The sequence below is a fragment of the Schistosoma haematobium genome, chromosome 4, assembly GCF_000699445.3.
Source record: "Schistosoma haematobium chromosome 4, whole genome shotgun sequence".
NCBI lineage: Eukaryota > Metazoa > Platyhelminthes > Trematoda > Strigeidida > Schistosomatidae > Schistosoma > Schistosoma haematobium.
This window is the reverse complement of record NC_067199.1, coordinates 2933162-2955822: the sequence shown is the minus strand read 5'-3', so window position 1 is coordinate 2955822 and position 22661 is coordinate 2933162.

Sequence of the window (22661 nt, the reverse complement as noted above, 5' to 3'; positions counted from 1 at the left end):
GACCTTCGCTTTTCCGGGAATCAGCTTAGTTGGTGTTCTCTGCACCTTTTTCAAAAGCTCACTGTCTTTTTTTAAGCAGAGCCTAGCAGCTTGTATGCAGTACTCAAGTTTAGGACATACGAACACTGTATGCAAAGTCAAAAACGTTTTAGCATCGACATGACTAAAGGTCCTACGTATTGACCGTAAAGTTTTAAAACTTTTGGCGGCTATTGCATGGCTAGTGCAGTAGTCTTTAAGTCTTGGCTAACGATGACTCCTAAATCATTGTGTGTCTGGACAACAGATAGCCCAGTGTCATTAATCATGTATGTATCTGTACCTTGATGACCGATATGCATCACAGTACACTTGGAAGTATTAACCGGAAAATGCCAGGTTTGAGACCACTCCAGGTCATTTTGAAGTTCTAAGCTATCACTCTTACTTCGTATCGCTCACCATATCTTGACATTGTCAGCATATAGCAAGACATGATGATGATGATCATAGGAGACGAGGAAGGTTGTTTACATACAGGAGGAATAACAATGGCCCCAAAACTGTACCCTGAGACACTCCACTAAGTGCAGCTTCCCAGCTAGACAACTTGGAGTTCACCGCTGCTTTTTGTTAGCTCTCAACTAAGAAGTTTTAGTTTAGGTTGATTTGAATAGATTTTGTTTTATCAATTTTTTGTGTTTCATTTAGGGGAAAAAAGTTATCATAACTTAATTGTGGTAACAATTTTGTGGGAGGAAATGTTTCTCTTTTTTTCCAATTTTCTAAATCAATCTAAAGTTGATTCAGTTTGAAATGAAAGGAATGGTTAACAATAATTTAATGAAGTCAGCGATTGTTAGTATAAGGGTTGTGGTAGTCTAACTCCGATTGATTTATGATCCTAATGAAATTCAATAATCTCCACAATTATATTGTGCTCACCAGTGACTGACTTGAGAGGCGATTTCTAGAGTTCTCGTTATAATCCATGACCAGTGTAGTTAAACTATGTCAGATATGAGCCAGTTATCTATCGAAGACAGTATAAGATGGTTACACAATGTTATGGATTTATCGAGGTTAAAAACCACTACATGCCAGTTCAGTGATTGAAATTACAATCATCATTTAGATGAAAAAGAGTTATTCAGAGTAGAAATGATCAGTATCAGAAGAAACTAAAATGGGAGGGGGAAAATTGCTCATCAGGTGTTTTCATTTGATAGTGTTGTGTTGAAAAATATTAAACACTGATTGCGTTTACATGAAACTTACTTACTTACACCCGTTAGCCCTCGTTGAGGAGAATGGGACACTCACTAACAGTATCCAACTGTGTCCAGAACAATCCTTTCCACGTGTTTACAGTTACTATTCATCCTATTTGTGTCTATTTACCATTCTCGACATCACGTGTTCTTTGATCTTCCACTTTTCCGTTACGTTTCATAATTCAAAGTTAGTGTTCACCTCGTCATGTAGTTTGATGATTTCCTCAATATGTACCCTATCCATCTCCACTGTCTTTTCCTAATTTCCTATTCAGCTGGAATCTGGTTTGTTCTTTCCCACAGTGAACTGTTGCTGATCGTATACGGTCAACGGACGTTGAGTGTATTGCATAGAAAACTATTTATAAATACTTATACCTTCTTGATGACGGTTGTAATAGCTCTGCAAGTTTCAGCTCCATATAAAAGAACTGTTTTGATGTTCGTATTGAAGATTGTGACTTTGATATTGGTTGACAGGTAGTTGAGTTGCATATGTTATTCAATTGTAGGAATGCGGCCCTTGCTTTGCCAATCCTCACTTTTACTTCTGCATTTGATCCTCCTCCATCCCAGATACGTGAAGGATTCCACATCTTCCAGAGTTTCTCCATTTCATCCTGAACACCTAAACTAGGATCTAGATATATCAATGTAAGGAACTTCACTCCTAGCCGAGTACTAAATATATAGCCTAACCTGTAGCTCTTCCAGAGTTACTGCTTATACCAAAACCGAATAAAGGAGGAGAGTTTGGCATGAGTTAAGCGACCCCATCCCTTAGAAAACTAAAATACTAACCAGAAAATATAATTCAACCATTCAATGATCCTTTGTTTTTCAAAAAAAATGTCAATCATATTTACTCTATTTAGTCAATTTGTTTGGTATAATTAATTCCTATCAGAATGGGTTTTGTGGAGAATTTTAGAATTTTCACAGTTTTTGAAACCATGAGTCAGTTGAAGCTAGACCACCATTGAAAACCTGGAAGCACTGGACGGCCGTTTCGTCCTGGTACGGGACTCCTTAGCAGTGCGCATCCACGATCCCGCACCACGTGGGGCTCGAACCCAGGACCTACTGGCTTCGCACGCGAGCACTTAACCACTAGATAATTGAGCCGGCCGGCATCCAACGGTGTGAATGTCTAACTTCAACCAATCCACGAAGTTGCGCCACCGTACACCATTGTCTCCAGTGAGTTGTTATCTCACAACAACACTGACTCATGATTTCAAAAACTGTGAAAATTCTAAAATTCTCCACAAAACCCATTCTGATAATAATAATCAACTGCTCACTAGTGACTGACTTCAGGAAAAACTCCTGAAGTTCTAGTGAGAAGCCGTTACCAGTGGAGTTCAACCGGTCTGTTGTGAGATAACAACTCACTGAAGACAATGGTGTACGGTGGCGCAACTTCGTGGATTGGTTGAAGTTAGACATTAACACCGTTTGATGCCGGCCGGCTCAATTATCTAGTGGTTAAGTGCTCGCGCGCGAAGCCAGTAGGTCCTGGGTTCGAGCCCCGTGTGGTGCGGGATCGTGGATGCGCATTACTGAGGAGTCCCATACCAGGACGAAACGGCCGTCCAGTGCTTCCAGGTTTTCAATGGTGGTCTAGCTTCAACTGACTCATGATTTCAAAAACTGTGATTATTAATTCCTTTTAAATTAAAACAACATAGATAGTCTATCATTTACTTCCTTACCATTAACTTACCTACTTTCTACAATTTATATGTTTAATTATTATGATTAAATAAATATCCTAAGGCCATATAACTCTATGGTGTTTAATAGTCATGGGGATTAATTTTCTTTTTAAAAATCAATATGAAAACAACAAAAAAAATTATCCTATCAATGTTGGAATCCAATTCGTTTATTGATTGATTATTGATTAATATTCTAAATAATCTAGAAAAACCCACCTTCAAGTGGATTTGAAGATAGAGGGTTACTTGTGAGAGATATTTTACTCTTGAAGAAAGTTATGGTATTAGAAAAGGATTAGTTTATTTTCAATATTTTAAGTTATATATCATGTAACTAGGTAATGATTGATTTAAAGAATATCGTCAATTTAATTGATGAAAACTTAGTCAATAGATGGATATAAGAATTACTTATGTTATCCAGGTGATTAGAATATCAATATAGAGTTGTGATTAGTGAATTTTTGATTGAAATCATTTTCATATCTGCTACGTATCTTCTTCAGCTGGATGCTGGTTTGTTCTCTCCCATAAAAGGCTGTTGCTGATGGTATCCCGCAAATAGATGTTGAGTATCTTCTGCAGATAACCATCTATAAATACTTGTACCTTCTTGATGGTGGTTGTTGTAGTTCTGCAAGTTTCAGCTCCGTACAGTTGAACTGCCTTGACTGATATTGGTTGACAGATAGTTGTTTTGAGTTGCATATGTTCTTTAATTGTAGGAATGCGACCCTTGCTTTGCCGATCCTCGTCTTTGCGTCTGCATATGAACCTCCTTATTCATCGATGATCCTTCCCAGTCATGTGAAGGATTATACATCTTCCATAGTTTCGTCATCAAGAGTTATTGGACTGTTGTTCTCTGTTTTGAATTTGAGGACCTTGGTTTTCTCCTTGTGTATGTTCAGGCCTACTGATTCATTGAAATCATGAATATTACAAAACATAATACTCATCTCTTTACTTTTTAACAATATTGATTAGAGTATTTATTATTTATTTGAACACATAAATATTGATACAAAAGGGCACTGAATGCATATGCGTCATATAAATCACTTGATTTGTGTGTCTGCTATTATACTGCTCGAGTGCCCAAACTGAAACAAGTGGTCACACTCGGAGCCTTTAACTTAAACGTCTAATCCACAAGGCAGTGGAGCAACGTCAGGAGATTCAGTCTTATGGTAGCCGGTGACCAACAATTGGTTCATATACCATTTGTTCTTTCAGGATTCTGGTAGCCCATGTTTACCACTGGTTTGAAATTAGGATTTTACAAGTCCTCTAAGTGGAATCGACGTATTCACAAACTCGGTAAAAGAGCCTAACATTCGCTTTTCATCCTCTTAATTTTGTAAATAACACTTGTGACGCGAGAAGGCAGTGAGTAAGACTTTCCTTACTGTGGTTGTATACATGTGGCCATATGAGAGCATTTCTAGTGGGAAAGATAACTCTTCCCATTCTTGACCGTACCAAGACATTTGGGGGCATTGGTTAGAATAGTCAATATTTTAAAATCGGACTAAGTACGTTTTAACTTTCTACGTTTATTGTACCCTTTTCTATGTTGACAAATGAGTATTTACAAATATGAGAGAATTGATACTTCAATTTATTTTTAAGAAGAACGATGATGATATCAACCTGTGAACAACTTTATCTTCAACATAAATCACTGTGCAATGAATCTGAATGATCCAAGTGTACAACATTCTTAAAGTCTACAAATGTATTTAACTAATAAGTACCATTAATTATGGAATTCATGCTGAGAGCTTCAGATATATTATCGACTAATCAATACCATAATATAATGTTCACAATATATATATCTTAATGAATAACAATATTATAGATTAGATAATGCAGCAACCTCTGCATCAGTAAGCCTCAACATACACAAGGGGAAAACCAAGGTCCTCAAATTCAACGCGGAGAACAGCAATCCACTCACTCTTGATGGCGAAACTCTGGAAGATGTAGAATCCTTCACATACCTGAGAAGCATCATAGATGAACAAGGAGGTTCAGATACAGGCGTAAAGGCGAGGATATTAAAAGAAAAGGTAGCATTCCTACAATTGAAGAACATATGCAACTCAAAACAACTGTCTGTCAACCAATATCAAAGTCACAATCTTCAATAAGAATTTCGAGGCAGTTCAACTGTACGGAGCTGAAACTTGCAGAACTACAACAACCACAATCAAGAAAGTACAAGTATTTATAAATAGCTGTCTACGCAAGATACTCAACATCCATTGGCCGGATACCATCAGCAATAGCCTTCTGTGGGAGAGAGCAAACCAGCTTCCAGCTGAAGAGGAAATTAGAAAAAGACGATGGAAATGGATAAGACATACATTACGCAAATCATCAAACTGCATCACAAGGCAAGACCTGACTTGGAATCGTGAATAGAAGCTGAAAAGAGGAAGGCCAAAGAACACATTACTTTGGGAAATAGAAGCAGATATGAAATGAATGAATAAGAACTGGAATGAGCTAGAAAGGATTGCTTGGGACTGAGTTGGATGTCGAATGCTTGTTGTTAGCCTATGCTCCTTCACGAGGAGTAACAGGCGTAAGTAAAGTAAGTATACTTCTACGATATTAATTCATTCTTTGTATTTATGCTAACTTCTTAGTATGTTTACATTTTTCATACTGGTATCAACAGATCTAAGTAGTATGTATCATTAATTGAAAGTCAAATCTTGGAAGTGACATTACATTTAATGAACAAGAATACAATTAAAGACAATCGAATGTAGTTGAATACAAAGTTATAGAACATCTTAGTAAAACCTAAGTAAAATACAGTAAATACTTCATTTGCAAAAAATGTCCATTAATTGTCTCAGACTATATTGTTTCTGCATTTCCACATCAATTAATTTCTGTTCCCGTTCTTTTCTCCTTGATCTTCTTGACTTTCTGCTACCAGACATTCTATTCTTGACTAGCGTTATATACTACTTATATCGGTATTAGTAGCATACACTACAATGTCACCTTTGTTAGGATGTGCAGAAAAAGACACCAATAATTATCACGTTAAGTCTAATGGTGTCCTTGGACTCTAAACGGACATTCCCTATTGGTCAGTATTTATTTCACTTGTTAAATATTGTACAAATGTTGTTTTCTATTCTATGGTACGATGTGATTTGTTTGATTAGTATATAAACAGAACATGTCTGAAATATAATGATTCAGAACTCAGAGGCTAAGACTTGTGTTCTGGACTCAACTGGCTGGGATAGACAGCGAAGCGGGACCAGTCAGAACCCTAGGCCGTCCTTACGTGTTTCCCGTGTCACTGTAATCGATCGATAATACGCTGCTATCAAAATCTGCAGTCTCACCCATTACAACAACCTTCTTAGTGTGTTTACAATATTTATGACTATTGCGGTGTGTATTTTATCATTACTCCTAAAAATATATTACTATTATTATCTTCATTATTGTGGGTGTATATATATATATATATTGTTTGAGCCTTTTACCCCTTGTGGAGGAGCATAGCCTGTCCACCAACATTCTCCATCCAACTGTGTCCTGTACAAACGTTTCCAGCTATTCAATATTTTGATGTCTACCTCCAATTTTCAATGCAGTTCAGGTCATTAAAATAGTATAGATTGTTAAATATTCTGTATTTTATGATTAAAAAAGCAAGATTCACTACCAAGGAAATATCTATGTTTTGACCCAATGTCAATCCATACACTTAACTATCAATAATCATGTATGTGAACTAATAACTATATCCAGCTAATCAAATCAAAAGATGAAGCTCATTTTCACAAAAAAACAAACAAATATATTACTGTAACAAATGTAAATATATAAATCGTACGAATGATCATGTGTAGACAATGATGGATAGTGTCTAGCAGTGGAAGCCAGGACGTGCGTTTCGTCCTATTTGAGACTCGTCAGCTGGACGTACCCCCACTTCAGGATTAATGTTCACTCTCGGACTCGAACTCAGTAGTACCATTCGCTTCAAACGCCATCGCGTTATCCACTTAGCTACTGAATCCTGATAGCCACTTGCTTGTGCAATCATTACTTATAAAAACCTTGTGAGTTAAGGAAATATCGAGGCATACGCACAGTATGCACATGTGCCAATAACAGACTGATCAATTGCAGTCTTAAACCTCAATGAGAAGATACAAGATAAATAATACCAAGTGGATCATGTGTAGAGTTATGACTAAATCGTTCACAGGGATCAATTAACTAGAAATATTGCTGCATGTTTCACTTCATTAATTAGTCTGGTATAAGGTGAGTGATCAACTTATATGACAGCGATTATCTAACTGGTGCCGGTTGAGTAGTCTAGAGGTTAAGCATTCGCGCCCAAGAACGATAGGTCCTGAGTTCGAATCTCGCAAGGCAGGATCGTAGATGCACACTACTGAGTAGTCCCATACTAGGAAAAAACGGCCACCCAATGCTTCCAGGTTTTCCAGGGTGGTCTAGATTTAATTGATTATTAGTCAATTGAATTCAACTAATAAAATTACTAAAATACCACTGATAATAAATAGTGGGCTGATTAAATCTTTACCTGTCATTACTTTTGTCTTCTTTTTTGTTTCGTGAAAATTTCAGTTTCTTGTTGTTTCACGTTCAGTTTATCCAAGTCATAACGCAAATAAATACATCTATGTAGTATTCTTGTATGAAAAGGTTGGAAATTCCGATTAAATCTTCCCAAAATTACCATTTCATGGAATGTTAAAGGTAATAATAAGTTCAGAATTAAGTGCAAATTTTCTCTATATAGAGGAAGCCTACAACTATAGATCGTGGAAGTATTTTTCAGAACTGAAATATGTATCTTTATATGTTTGACTTGGAGATAGTTTTAAAAAGGGATAATTTTTTACCAGACATCGAGTGAAAACCTCGAAGTACAAGATTTCTCCAGATGGACAATATTCACAAATCTTTAGCTTACTAATATCCTTCTTTGAAAGGGAAAAACTGTGGCCATGTCTGAAATGAGACAGTTTTCACCTTGGAGAACAGATAACGCTGACACAACAACATAAATTGCCTGAAGTTGTATATATGAATCATTCAATTATAAGGTGGTGGTTCGAAAATGGAGAGTTTGTTTGGAGACCAAAGCCTTCCAACTCGATTCTGTAGGTGGTTATAGGTTCACTCTCATCATTATGATCATATTAGTGATTATCAGGTTAGGTGTTGTGGCGATTGTTAAGTTTTTGACTGAAATCATGAGTCAGTTGAAGCTAGACCACCATGGAGAACCTGGAAGCACTGGATGGCCGTTTCGTCCTAGTATGGGACCCTTCAGTAGTGAGCATCCACGATACTGCACCCCGCGAGATTCGAACTCAAGACCTATTGGTTTCGCGCCAGGCGCTTAACCAACTAGACCACTGATAGTGTCTAGCCTCAACCAATCCACGAAATTGCGCGACCATCTTCCATTGTACTGAGATAGACACCTGTTTCTACCGAAAACGGTTTCGCTCCACCGGTCACTGCTGAGGAGTCCCATACTAGGACGAAACGGCCATCCAGTGCTTCCAGGTTTTCCATGGTGGTTTAGCTTCAATTGACTCATGATTTCAATCAAAAAACTATTAGTGATTGTCTGATATCGTATAGAACCTGAAATAAGTAGAGAAGATTTGTAGCTCAGGTGGAGGATCTAGTTAGACCATCCAGCTTAGAGAACAAAACTTCACTTAAATTTGAAATAAGTTCTATTTTTTTTTCTAAGCATTAGCTTCACCTATCGTTATGTTATAATCTGATTTCCCCAACTTTCTAACGAATTCACTGGCGAAAATGTTATAGGGGAAAAAGGGATTGTCTATTATCCTAAATACAATCAGGGAAAATACACAGTTTTAGTGAAATCAACGAATTTTTTGTCATAAACTCACATTATTTTCAAAATGTCTATACTCATCTAGGTATGTTTATGTATTACACCATTTAAGACTGACGCCATGTCTTGTAAAGAATATTATTTCTGTATATGAATGAAACGACTATGTAGATGACTTGTTGAACTCAATAGATGATGTTTATGAATCTTCAACTGGTGCCTTTTTTGATTAAATTAATGTCAGTTTGAATCAGGAATAAAATGAGGCAATTAGTTTAACTTTTAGATAGTTATTAATAATTTTCCATGAAACATCAATCAATTGATGAGTAACTGTCTTACAAATTATTCAGATTCTAGATAAGTATTTCTTAATTAACACTGCCTGGAGCTCCTCTTAAGCTACTGCCCGTCCCAAGCCCAGATAAAGAAGTAGGTTTGGGCATAGGATTAGCAACCCTATCCCGTAGAAAACTAAATCATTAAAAAAACGCTGACAAGAAAAAAACAATTCAAACCATTTAAACTTTGCCCTGGGAGTTAGAAGTTCTACATTTAGAAGAGTTACGACGCCTCATGGTGAAAGTCGAGTTTCTTTGTAAGTTACGAGGCTGATACCCCTTCTGACAACCAGAGCAATCATTCCTTTAGGTACATAGAATGCTGGTGCAATGTGGGAGACCGAGAAAGCCTTCCAAATTGCTGCAGAAATGAAGGTTCTTGGAATCAGCGAAACATATTGGACACAAGTTGGATAATAATGGCTAGCTTTAGGGGAAATTTTATTTTACTGTGGCCATGAAGAAAAAAATATGCTTCACGTACACACGAACTGATGCAGATGAAGACAGCCAGTGTAGCAGCAGTCTATGCATCAGTAGGCCTCAGCATACACAAAGGGAAAACTAAGGTCCTCAAATTCAAAGCGGAGAACAGCAATCCAATCACACTTGATGGCGAAACTCTGGAAGATGTAGAATCCTTCACATACCTGGGAAGCATCATCGATGAACAAGGAGGTTCAGATGCAGACGTAAAGGCGAGGACTGGCAAAGCAAGGGTCGCATTCCTACAATTGAAGAATATATGGAACTCAAAACAACTGTTTGTCAACCAATATCAAAGTAAGAATCTTCAATACGAATGTCAAGGCAGTTCTACTGTATGGAGCTGAAACTTGGAGAACTACAACAACCACAATCAAGAAAGTACAAGTATTTATAAATGGTTGTCTACGCAAGATACTCAACATCTATTTGCCGGATACCATCAGAAACAGACTTTTATGGGAGAGAACAAACCAGATTCCAGCTGAAGAAGAAATTAGGAAAAGACGATGGAAATGGATAGGACATACAATACGCAAATCGTCAAACTGAATCACGAGGCAAGCCCTAACTTGGAATCCTGAAGGGAAGCGAAAAAGAGGAAGGCCAAAGAACACATTGCGTCGGATAATAGAAGCAGATATGAAAACGATGAATTACAACTGGACGGAGCTAGAAAGGATTGCTTGGGACAGGGTTGGATGGAGAATGCTGATGAGCGGCCTATGCTTTTTCACGTGGAGTAACAGGCATAAGTAAAGTAAGTTGGATTGTTCATATGAACAATACTGTTGATAATGGATTGATCACTGACTAGTAACTAATATCATGAATTCTAGTTCTTTCTTACAGGCACACATTAATGATGAGTATCAAGTAGCATGAAATCTAGTTTCAGATATTTCCTATAGACTACTTCAAATCACCACGTTAAACAATATCATGATACATCACTTCATTCTAATTGAGAAATAATACCACGACATTTATAAAGGAATATAATTTGGCTAAGTCATATGGGAAACATTATTTTTATTAAGTTAGAACATGTTAAATGTTAATTCTCATCTGCTTTGTTGATTCTTGGAGGCTGGAAACAAAAGAACCAATCAGTAGTATGGGTAGTAGATATGAGAATATCTTACACTTCAATCTTTATATTTTCTCCACATACGGACTGATTTACTTACCTCAGACTATTTCAAACGTTTTACGGTTGAATGAATATTGAAAAACAATATATAGACCTTCTATAAATTTTAATATATCGACTGAAAATATATAATCCTTTTTGGTGACTAACACCATTGTGAAGTAAGCGCTAACTTGAAATCCTGAAGGGAAATGGAAAAGCGAAAGGTTAAAGAACACACTGTGTCGGGAATTGCAAGCAGACATGAAAAAGATGATTATCAACTGGAAACAACTTGAAAACATTGTTCGGGACAGAGTTGGACGGAGAATGCTGGTGGTTGGCATATGCTCCTCCACGACGGGTGACGGGCTTAAGTAAGTAAGTGACTAACGTATGATAGCTAGACTTTTAATTTAATCCACTACGCTACATAGTAAAATAATACTATATTGTCAATAGCTGAATAACATAACTACCTCTTACATATGGACCTGTTTTGCTTATAGCGACTCACGTGCTAATGGGTTTATTTTCATTTAACCCAGTTAAGCCCTTTTTGTTAACTTATTTAGCGGACAAAGCCATCCGCGCTATACCAATTTATTGTATCCTTATTATTATTTTGAGCTTGTATGAAATACGTATGCTTGAATATTGATTACTGCCTACGCATTTATTCACTCTGCTAGTCTTACCACTAACCGCTTATTCGATTACTCATTCATTTCACATGGTATATATATGTCCATGTTATTCATATTGGACTCACAATCGCTCACTCGCTCGCACGGTCTCGTCACGCTCTTGCTCTGGCTCTCGTTCGCTTGCTTGCCTTTCGGCACGACTCTCCTATGCTTGTTTAACACATCTGTACATTTGGATATATGTGTGTGGTTTTGCAATAAACGTAATCGACACTTCGTATTTGCCTTCTGATTAATATACCGTTGGTACGTTATATAGAACGGTTATCGCGACGAACTGTATACGAAGTTTAAGGATTATATCAAATACCGACCACCACATAATTGGCGATCCCGACGCGCGAACACGAAACAATTTTGAACGACGTAATCCAATTCTAAAATCCAACGTACTCGATTACAATTGTAACTATCATTTGGATTATAATTATAACTGTGGATTTATTATCTCATTATTTTAATTATACGTACATTATCTCACGAACATTATTGAACATAACGATAATATTCATAGTAAACAGCGATATTTTTTACAAACAATTGATATTTTGGTGCAATTTAGTAAGTCCGTTCTTTGTTATAAATTGTACCATTTGTTTTTATCATTGTTTTTATCGACTCACTTTTCTCTGTGACATTCATTATATTTGTGTAATTTTTTTATCTTTATGAATATGTCTTTAAGCAACGATACAATAGAACTTTCCCAAACGCTGTCCGTGAGGTCCATTAATGTAACTATTCCTCCTTTTAAGGTCACAGATCCTCAACTTTGGTTTACCAGACTTGAACATTACTTTGTAGCTAATCGTGTTCATACACAGCGAGATAAATTTGGCCACGTGAGCTCGCTACTTCCAGATGAAGTAGCAGATAATGTACGAGAGATTTTAATCAAGCCAGACATAGAAAAGCCATACGACGCATTAAAACAGGCAGTGATTAAAGCCGTCTCATTAAGCGACCGGCAAGCCATCGAACAGCTTCTCAGTCAAGTGCAGATAGGAGATAAGACTCCATCGCAGTTAAAAAACTATATGAGAAGCGTAATGGAAGACAGAAAAGTAGATGAAAACATATTTTATCAGTTGTGGTTACGACGACTCCCAGAGAACGTGCAGCAGATTCTTGCGGTTGAGGACAACGATGTCGATATAGACAACATTGCTAAAATAGCCGATAGGATTTATGAAAGAATGAAACAAACGAGTCCGCAAGGGCATAGTACCACAATAGATGGACGAATCGATGCATTACAAAAGGAGATTAATGTTTTATGCCACAAGCTGATGAAACTAAATCAGAGCGATAGGCAAAGAGGATGGTCACGAAGTAGATCAAGGGAAAGAAGTCGATCACGTTCTAGGAGACGCTCAGCTCCTACAATATGTTGGTACCATCAAACTTTCGGCGATAAAGCTCGAAACTGTAGATCACCATGTAAATTCAAACGAACACACCGATTGTCGATAACTGCCGCAACAACAACAGCTCCTAGAAACAGTCGTTTATTTTACGTTCAGGATAGAGTAACAGGCGCTCAATTCTTAGTGGATACGGGAGCAGAAGTAAGCGTCGTGCCTCCAGTAAGTAACGAAACACGAAATATCGATACAGCGCTAACGCTTAAGGCAGCAAATAAATCCGATATAAAAACATATGGCAAGCGAAAAGTAACCTTGAATTTCGGTCGTACTACCTCATTCCGCTGGGAATTCATTATCGCAGATGTATCCGTACCTATAATTGGTATTGATTTCTTAAAGAATTTTGACTTACTAGTGGATACCCGACGAAACCGGCTCGTGAACGGCGACCATTCAGTAGTGATAAGAGGAGTGACGACTGATCACGCATCCATGAATTTAGTAGTGTCAAAAGACAAAAGCGAGCCATATAGATCGCTTCTAAACGAATATGCCGATCTGACGAAGGTATCATACGATAACAGAGATCTTAAACATACGGTACAGCACCATATTATAACGAAAGGTCCACCGACTAAATCAAGACCACGAAAGCTAGACCCGAAAAGGTTGAATGTCGCGAAACGAGAGTTCGAAAAGTTGACGAAGCTTGGTATCATAAGACCTTCTAATAGTCCCTGGGCGTCCCCATTACATATGGTTTCGAAGAAGAATGGGGAAATCAGGCCATGCGGAGACTATAGAGCCCTTAACAAACAAACGATAGCAGACAGATATCCGATACCACATATCCACGACATTACTACCAATATGGAAGGTGCCACGATATTTTCGAAAATCGATCTCGTTCGAGCTTATTACCATATTCCCGTAGCGGCAGAAGATATATCTAAAACGGCTATAATTACTCCATTTGGGTTATTCGAGTTTTTGCGAATGCCCTTCGGATTAACTAATGCAGCCCAAACCTTCCAAAGATTCATCGACCAGGTCGTCAGGGGTTTGACAGGAGTTCATGCATATATCGATGTTATACTAGTAGCTAGCTCTACCAGGGAAGAACATCTACAGCATCTACGACAGTTGTTTACGAGACTTCAAGAACATGGCGTCACTATTAACGTGGAAAAGTGTGAATTTGGAAAGGGATCATTGCAATTCCTAGGTCATATGATAAATTCACATGGTATCACGCTAGTTCCGACAGAAGTTGCTGCTATTCGTAATTATCCGTTGCCCGATTCACAAAGAAAATTACGAAGATTCTTGGGGCTAATAAACTATTATAGACGATTTATCCCAAACTGCGCAGCAATATTACAGCCATTGACGGACGCCTTGCGAGGACATACTCGAACATTCCGTCTTTCAGCGGACGCTATACAGGCTTTCGAGAACGCTAAGCGAGCGCTAAATGAGATGATGTTGGTACGACGAAAGAGCGAAGCACCATTAGCAGTAATGACAGACGCATCGAACTTAGCAGTAGGAGCCGTTTTGCAGCAGTTAGTAAACGGTGTATGGGAGCCACTTTCATTTTTCTCGAAAAGATTAAATCCTACCCAAACGAGATATAGTACGTTTGGACGAGAATTATTAGCAATCTACTTAGCAATAAAACACTTCCGTCATATGGTCGAAGGCATAAGTTTTACCGTCTATACAGACCACAAACCGCTAACGAAAGCATTAAGCGCAAAGCAAGACAATTATTCCCCGAGAGAGATCCGACAACTAGAGTTCATTTCACAGTTCACATCCGACATACAGTACGTTAAAGGACAAGAAAACGATGTGGCCGACGCATTGTCACGAGCAACGATAAGCACACTTATGGCAAGTGGAATTGATTATAACGGTCTAGCAAAGTTGCAGGAGAGAGACATCGAGCTAAATAAACTCAGATCCGGTGGTTCAACATCATTAGTACTCGAAGAGGTGCGGTTTGGTAACACGAAAGTAATTTGCGATACATCAACAGGCCGACCGCGACCATTTATCCCGAAAACGTTGCGACACAAAATATTCGAAAGCATGCACAACATGTCGCACCCAGGAATAAAAGCCACGATAAAACTGATTAGTGAACGATTCGTATGGACAAACATGAATCACGATGTACGTAATTGGACACAAGCATGCATGAAGTGCCAAAAAGTGAAGGTACATCGTCATACTAGCTCTGCAGTAGGTCCGTTTTCGCACCCGGACACTAGATTTGAACATATACACATCGATATTGTAGGACCACTGCCCGTTTCAAATGGATACAACTATATCTTTACATGCATCGATAGGTTTACACGATGGCCGGTAGCAGTGCCGATAAAAGACACCTCAGCTGAAACGGTAGCTAAAACCCTAGTTGAAAATTGGATTTCTTACTACGGTGTACCAACGATTATCACAACGGATAGAGGAGCACAATTTGAAAGTCGACTCTTTCAGCAGCTTACTGAACTCCTCGGTATTAAACGAATCCGAACGACGTCGTACCATCCAATGGCAAACGGAATGGTTGAACGCCTACATAGGCAATTAAAAGCGCCCCTTACAGCCGTCATCGTTAACAACGATTGGTCTAATAAACTTCCCCTAGTAATGTTAGCTCTAAGAGCAACAATTAAACAAGACATGGGATGTTGTCCAGCCGAGTTGGTTTACGGAACTACTCTACGATTACCCGGAGAATTTTTCACTTCAAGTAAAAATGTCCCGACTGATGTAACCGGCTATGTGCAACGCCTGAGAAAGCACATGAGCGATTTAAAAATAACACCTCCCAGACTACAACAACGACGGATATTCATACCACAGGAACTACATAACAGCTCTCACGTATTCATCAGAAGAGATAAAGTACAACCACCTCTTCAACCGAGTTACGACGGACCATTTAAAGTGATAGAGAGGACAAATAAAACGGTTACCATAGAAAAAGCTGGGAAGACAGATGTAATTAGCATCGATCGAGTAAAGCCAGCTTTCATCGATAGCGATAATCAATCAACAAGTACAGACTCATCTAAGATGGTCATACCAGCGAAACACGAGTCCCAAAAATCAACAACGTTAACTCAACAAAAAGACAAGACTCCGATAACAACAAGATCCGGCCGCAGAGTAAGATGGCCCCAACATTATGTCGCTACAATTTTCTATTAATAATAATCTACTATTTGGAATATTAATTATAACTTCTACCTCATCGTATACACATGCATTATTAAGCTCATGTTATACGTTATAAAACTCAACGTATCTTATGTACCCTTACACTTATGCGTATAATTTTTGTTTAAAATGTAAAGACAATACCGCTTTCCTTCTATTTCTTGCTATTATTTTATGTAACCTCAGGGACGGGCGCAAGCCAAATGTACAGCACACACCAACTTCATCTTAATTTTGTATAAGCCATTTTTCTACCCTATTCAGTCTTCTATTTTTTTTATGCAAACACAGACATTTTCCATATATCTTTGTTTGCAGGGGGGAGCTATTATAGCGACTCACGTGCTAATGGGTTTATTTTCATTTAACCCAGTTAAGCCCTTTTTGTTAACTTATTTAGCGGACAAAGCCATCCGCGCTATACCAATTTATTGTATCCTTATTATTATTTTGAGCTTGTATGAAATACGTATGCTTGAATATTGATTACTGCCTACGCATTTATTCACTCTGCTAGTCTTACCACTAACCGCTTATTCGATTACTCATTCATTTCACATGGTATATATATGTCCATGTTATTCATATTGGACTCACAATCGCTCACTCGCTCGCACGGTCTCGTCACGCTCTTGCTCTGGCTCTCGTTCGCTTGCTTGCCTTTCGGCACGACTCTCCTATGCTTGTTTAACACATCTGTACATTTGGATATATGTGTGTGGTTTTGCAATAAACGTAATCGACACTTCGTATTTGCCTTCTGATTAATATACCGTTGGTACGTTATATAGAATGGTTATCGCGACGAACTGTATACGAAGTTTAAGGATTATATCAAATACCGACCACCACATGCTCTAGGTACATTTAGACCGCCCACAAGTGCATTTCTCATTTATTGTGTCTTTGTAACAGTATCTGATTTGTATGACATTGCTCGCCATATTAAAAGTGCTTATATTATGAATGAAATTTTAGTGCATATGTTACACATGCTGACGTGAATAGATTATTCATTTTCATTTTTATCCAGAATCAGCTTACATTTTCAAGTAACGTTCGTTCATAAATCATGATATTTGTCGTTTGCTTTTTGTGTTCTGGTCGTGAGTGGACCGGATGTGTCTACTAGTTCAGTGGGATCACCATAATTCTAGATCAGATACCTAGTAGAGAATCTCTTGACATCTTCAAGTCAGTCGAAAATCAAAAAGAACCATTGTACACTAATAATATATTTGTACATCTAGGCTGTATTTAACATTCAGCAAACAGAAGGAGGGGTTATATAAGCATTATCTCATCAAAACTTACATCATTTATACTTCGAGAAATTTCCATTTTAAATATGACTAGGATCATAGAAACTCATATGGTGGACAGTAGTTAGTCAGTTAGAAGAATTTACTTCTGCTGTCTTATTTTTGTAGCGAAAATATTTGCTAATTAATTGAAATCGGAAATGTAACCTATCGGATGCCAACTCAGTAGTATGAAGGTCCAGTGCTCTTTGTGAGATCTGAGGCTTTTTAGTCAACATCTCATGACGTTGTGGATGAATACTGAGTAGAAGTCTTGTAGTAGAACAAAAAAGATATCTAGTGTTCTTTGATTTCCAATAGTTATCTAACTAAGGTTATCAAACTATGAAAATCGTTTTGAATTTATTTTAATTACATTAGCTTATAGAAATAGTCGACATTGTAGATAGATGAACTCATGACTAAAATCTTAGTGCTTTGTACGAAGTTACAATTTAGTAGTAGTAAGCCACTTAGCAACCTATCTAAACGATCACAACAACTTTTAATAATTGTTCCCTCCAGTAGTGATTATCATGGTACTTATTTACTCACGCATGTTACTCTCAATGAAGTCAAGACCACTGATCAGCATTCTCTAACCTACTCTGTCTTGAGTCTTCCTTTCTAGTTCTATCCAATTGTTGTTCATTCTTCTCATGTCTGTCTGCATTTCTCGGTGTAATTTGTACTTTGGTCTTCTTCTTTGGCCTTGAAGATCTCAATTGAGTGCTTGTCTTGTGAATCCATTTTAACAAACCACACAGTTTTTCCTAATGGATTTACTTTAATCTAAGTTCTTCATTCTTTCTCATGTATCGGTTTTAATAGAGTAGCATATATATGATAATTTAATGGTTGGATTCATTAGTCAGTTAATGCTAGACCACCCTGTAAAACCTGGAAGCATTAGACGGCCGTTTCAACCTACTATGGGACTCCTCAGCAGTGCACATCCACGCCCCGCTCCACCACAGGACTTATCACTTTCGCGCGCGAATGCTTAACCTCTGGACCACTGAGCCGATCGTCATCCAATTGTGTTAATGTCTAACTCCAACTAATCCACGAAATTGCGCCACTGTCTAGAGGTTAAGCACCTGAGCGCGAGACAGATTGGTTCTAGGCTCGAATCCCGAGGGGCGGGATCGTGGATGCGCATTGCTGAGGAATCCCATACTAGAACGAAACGGCCGTCCAGTGCTTCCAGGTTTTCCAGGGATATCTACCGCAAATCAACTGATGAATCCAACCATTAAATTACTATAATATCCACCACCCCTCTATCTGAATATATATGATAGTAATAAAAAACTCAATTTAATAAGGTGATTTATAGAGAGGTTCTTATTACTTGAAGTGAGTTTCATACACAATATGATATGTATTTCAGAACAAATTGAGAGCCAATGGGTATTTGATTTCTATTTCGACCTAATTAATGGTAAATCAATAATGAAAAAGAAACCACTATAAACCCAATGTACTGTAAAATTAATAACTTTAAATCATAAGTGTACCTAGAGCTCTGGGTTAGAAGTGATTCACATTGTTGGATAATAATTCCAACATCACTATTTAAGCTATTACTAATGATCTTTACAGTATTCAATTGATCTTTTATCATACTTACTTACTACTGTTACTCCTCATGAAGGAGCATAGTCCGCACACCAGCATTCGCCATCCAACTTTGTCTTGGATAATCTTTTCCAGTTCATTCTAGTTGTTATTCATCTTTTTCATTATCTGTTTCCATTTCTCGACATAATGTATTCTTTGGGCCTTCCTCCTTTATCCTAACTACAATATATTTGTATAATTAAATTATATCATTCTAAAGCTTCAACCAATTGTTTGATTTAAGCTCTTTCCAAAAACAAAATCTATAAAATTTGAATCCATTTATGAATGAAAGAAACATAATTTATCTTCTTATTGATCAATCATATTTGTTGTATCTATGAGGTACATTATTTAGAGATTTTAATTAACTTAGTATTTGTAAATGGAACAAAGACTAATGACTTTCACCTTTATCTCTGTTTTAGTCAGCAATCGTGACCAAACGAGTTTAACTATGTCTGTTATACGGTAGTTATTCATTGATAACAATAGAGAACAGACTCACAATATCATGAATTGGTTGAAATTAGACATTGACACTGTTGGATACTGGCAGGCCGGTCGGCCGGCTCAATGGTCTATAGGATAGGCGTTTTCTCATGAGACTGAAAGTTTTGGGTTCGAATCCCAAGTGCAGAATCGTGAATGAACACTACTGAAGAGTTTTATACTAGGACGAGTTGACTAACTAATGCTTCTAGGTTTTCTATGGCACTCCAGCTTAAATGAAATCATGAATTCAACTGTTAACATTCTAGCATTTCTACAAACCTTCATTCTGATTATACATATGTATATATATATATATACTAATGAAACATAAAAGCCTAACTGCTCAACGATGAAGACTATCTAGATAAAATGATATACATAAATGATGTAATATAGATAAATCTACTATTACTTTTATGTTCTAGTATACACTTTGTAGATAGGACGTTTATGACGTTGTATAAGGTGATTGGATAACTTGAATTTTGTTCTTACATTTGAAATATCTATCTTAATAAGGTACTCAATTGATTAGTTTAGTCGGGAAGTTACCTAAAAATAGTTATAATTTATATGTTTACTTATTCTCTAGTTATATAGTTTATCATTCTATTTATAACTATGATGATATCATAAGCCTTCAATAATCTCACATTTATTAGTGATTATGTTCTGTAACTAGTTAACAATGAGTTAAGTAGATGTCAGTAAACGTATCATACTTTAAAATCAAAGTAATATCAACATATTTAGATCCTCTATGTGCATTTACAAATTCAGCTGCTCCTGTGGAGATAACTATATCGGGTGTACTACCAGGCAACTTAACCAACGAATGAGTGAATATATACTAGATTAGTTTATAAAGGGCCAGATAAAAACAATACGCAGTTCTATCTTGGCATATCTTATTGATAGCGATCATACTGTAGATAAATTGGAAGCATTTCAAATGGTCTATCGTATACCTCCATCATTTCCCAAAGGAGTTCGTTCCCGTCTCCTACATATAGCTGCGACCATAGGAATTTGTACATATAACACCGATTTGTGTGTATAGAAGAAATTCCTAACCCTCTTATCCATTCCGTGGCCGGTTATAACTTAACAAACGACTTTTTTAATTTCATTTAATTTTTGTTATCATTAACATTATTTCCACATCCAATATTTATATGTAGATTATTGTCAGTAGGTGATATATCCCGATGAGAATAATGAATGGTAACTTTGGGGATCCATTTATGGACTAATATGATACATGTAGTTTCTATTGCATAATTGTTAAGTAAATAAACCATGCAAATACATGTCCATCTTATTATGAGCTTTATTTCGACCTATGAACTACTATTATACGATTTACCATTCCTGTATTATGCCCTGTCTATTAATTACTACCTCCCACATTCACAGCCACTTTTGGCTAATTCTTGTAAAATGTTGTTTCCTATTTCATGGTACGATGTGGTTTGTCTGTCGGGCATATAAACCCAGTATGTTTGAAATAAATGATTCATATGGCAGAGGTTGAGATTGGTGTTTTGGACTTAACAGGCAAGTCTGGGTGGGAAGCAGGACCGATAATGCTCTAGACTGCTCGTAAATTTTTTATGCGTCGTTGTTCTGGTCGATACTTCATTTTTCTCTAATTGGCGGTATCATTAGGTAATACAATGATAAGGACACGGGACACAAATTATAACGGTATGGAATTGTGAAGGTTGTTGAATTTATTTGAAATCATAAAGCGATTCAAGTTAGACCAATACTAAAAGCCTAGAAACACAATGAAATATGTAGATCACTTACATATTGTTGATGTTGTGAAAGAATTTATTCTCATTCTAACAATGCGATTAATTGTGATAAAACACTTTGAAATAACAGATATCTGTTCTTGTTGTTGATTAAACGATCATCCAAAAAACGATTGCTTAGAAATAATCCGAGGAAAATGTAGCATGGAAACAGTTAGTTTATTGAGTTTGATTATGATACTACTTATTTTTTTTTTTTGAATAACTTTAAAAATAACAAAATGTTAAAACTTGTGGCCTATGTGCCCTGTTAAGGCATAATGTGATGATACTGCCAGTTAGAGAACAGTGAGTTATCGACCGGATCAATGACGCATAAAACAAGTACGAGCAGTCTAGAGTCCTTATCGATCCTGCCTACTGTATAGCCCATCCAGTTAAGTCCAGAACACTAATCTCAACCTCTGCGATATGAATCATTCATCTCAAACATACTGGGTTTATATACAAACCAGACAGACCACATCGTAACAATAAAATAGGAAACAACATTTGTACAATATTTAATCAAAAGTGGCTGTGAATGTGGGAGGTAGTAATTAATAGACAGGGTATAATACAGGAATGGCAAATCGTAGAATAATAGTTCATAGATCAAAATGAAGCTCATATTACAAGAGACATGAATATGAATAGTTTAGTTATTTAACAATTATGCAATACATGTGTCTTATTAGTTCAGAAATGGATCCCAAAACTTACCATTCATTATTCTCATCGGGGTATAACACAAAATTTCTTTTGTTCATTGTACATCATAAGTGACCGACAGTAATCAACCAACTATCCAATATCTTAAAATAGTGTATGCGATGTTGGATCACTTATATTGCAGTTTTATTGATAGAATTCAATCAACACTAAGGAATTAAGCAAAATTGACACTGGTCAATTCTCAGTATCTATAACAGGTAATTTGCGGTACATTTGCTGCTCAGCCTCTACTCTCACGGGGGGCATCAAGGGAGCATTCCCAAGATTACCAGTAAACTTTGCTGACCTCTATTAAGTCTGGAGTTCCTTGTCGACCATCTCTAATCGAGTGGTATCTCGATATAGTGAATATGAAGTGGAGTCACTCAGACTAGTAGCCAATTTGTAATTATAACAACAGAATTCGATTAAAACTACAGGACTGAATGAACACGGCAATAGTCACTTCTCAATCTGTTACAATTAATAAGCTTTTAAAACATAATAAATTAGTTTGATATGTGAGCGATCTTGAAAGATTGATTGAAATAGATAATGTTATAACCAGAGATGTTACTACACTGAGCTATTT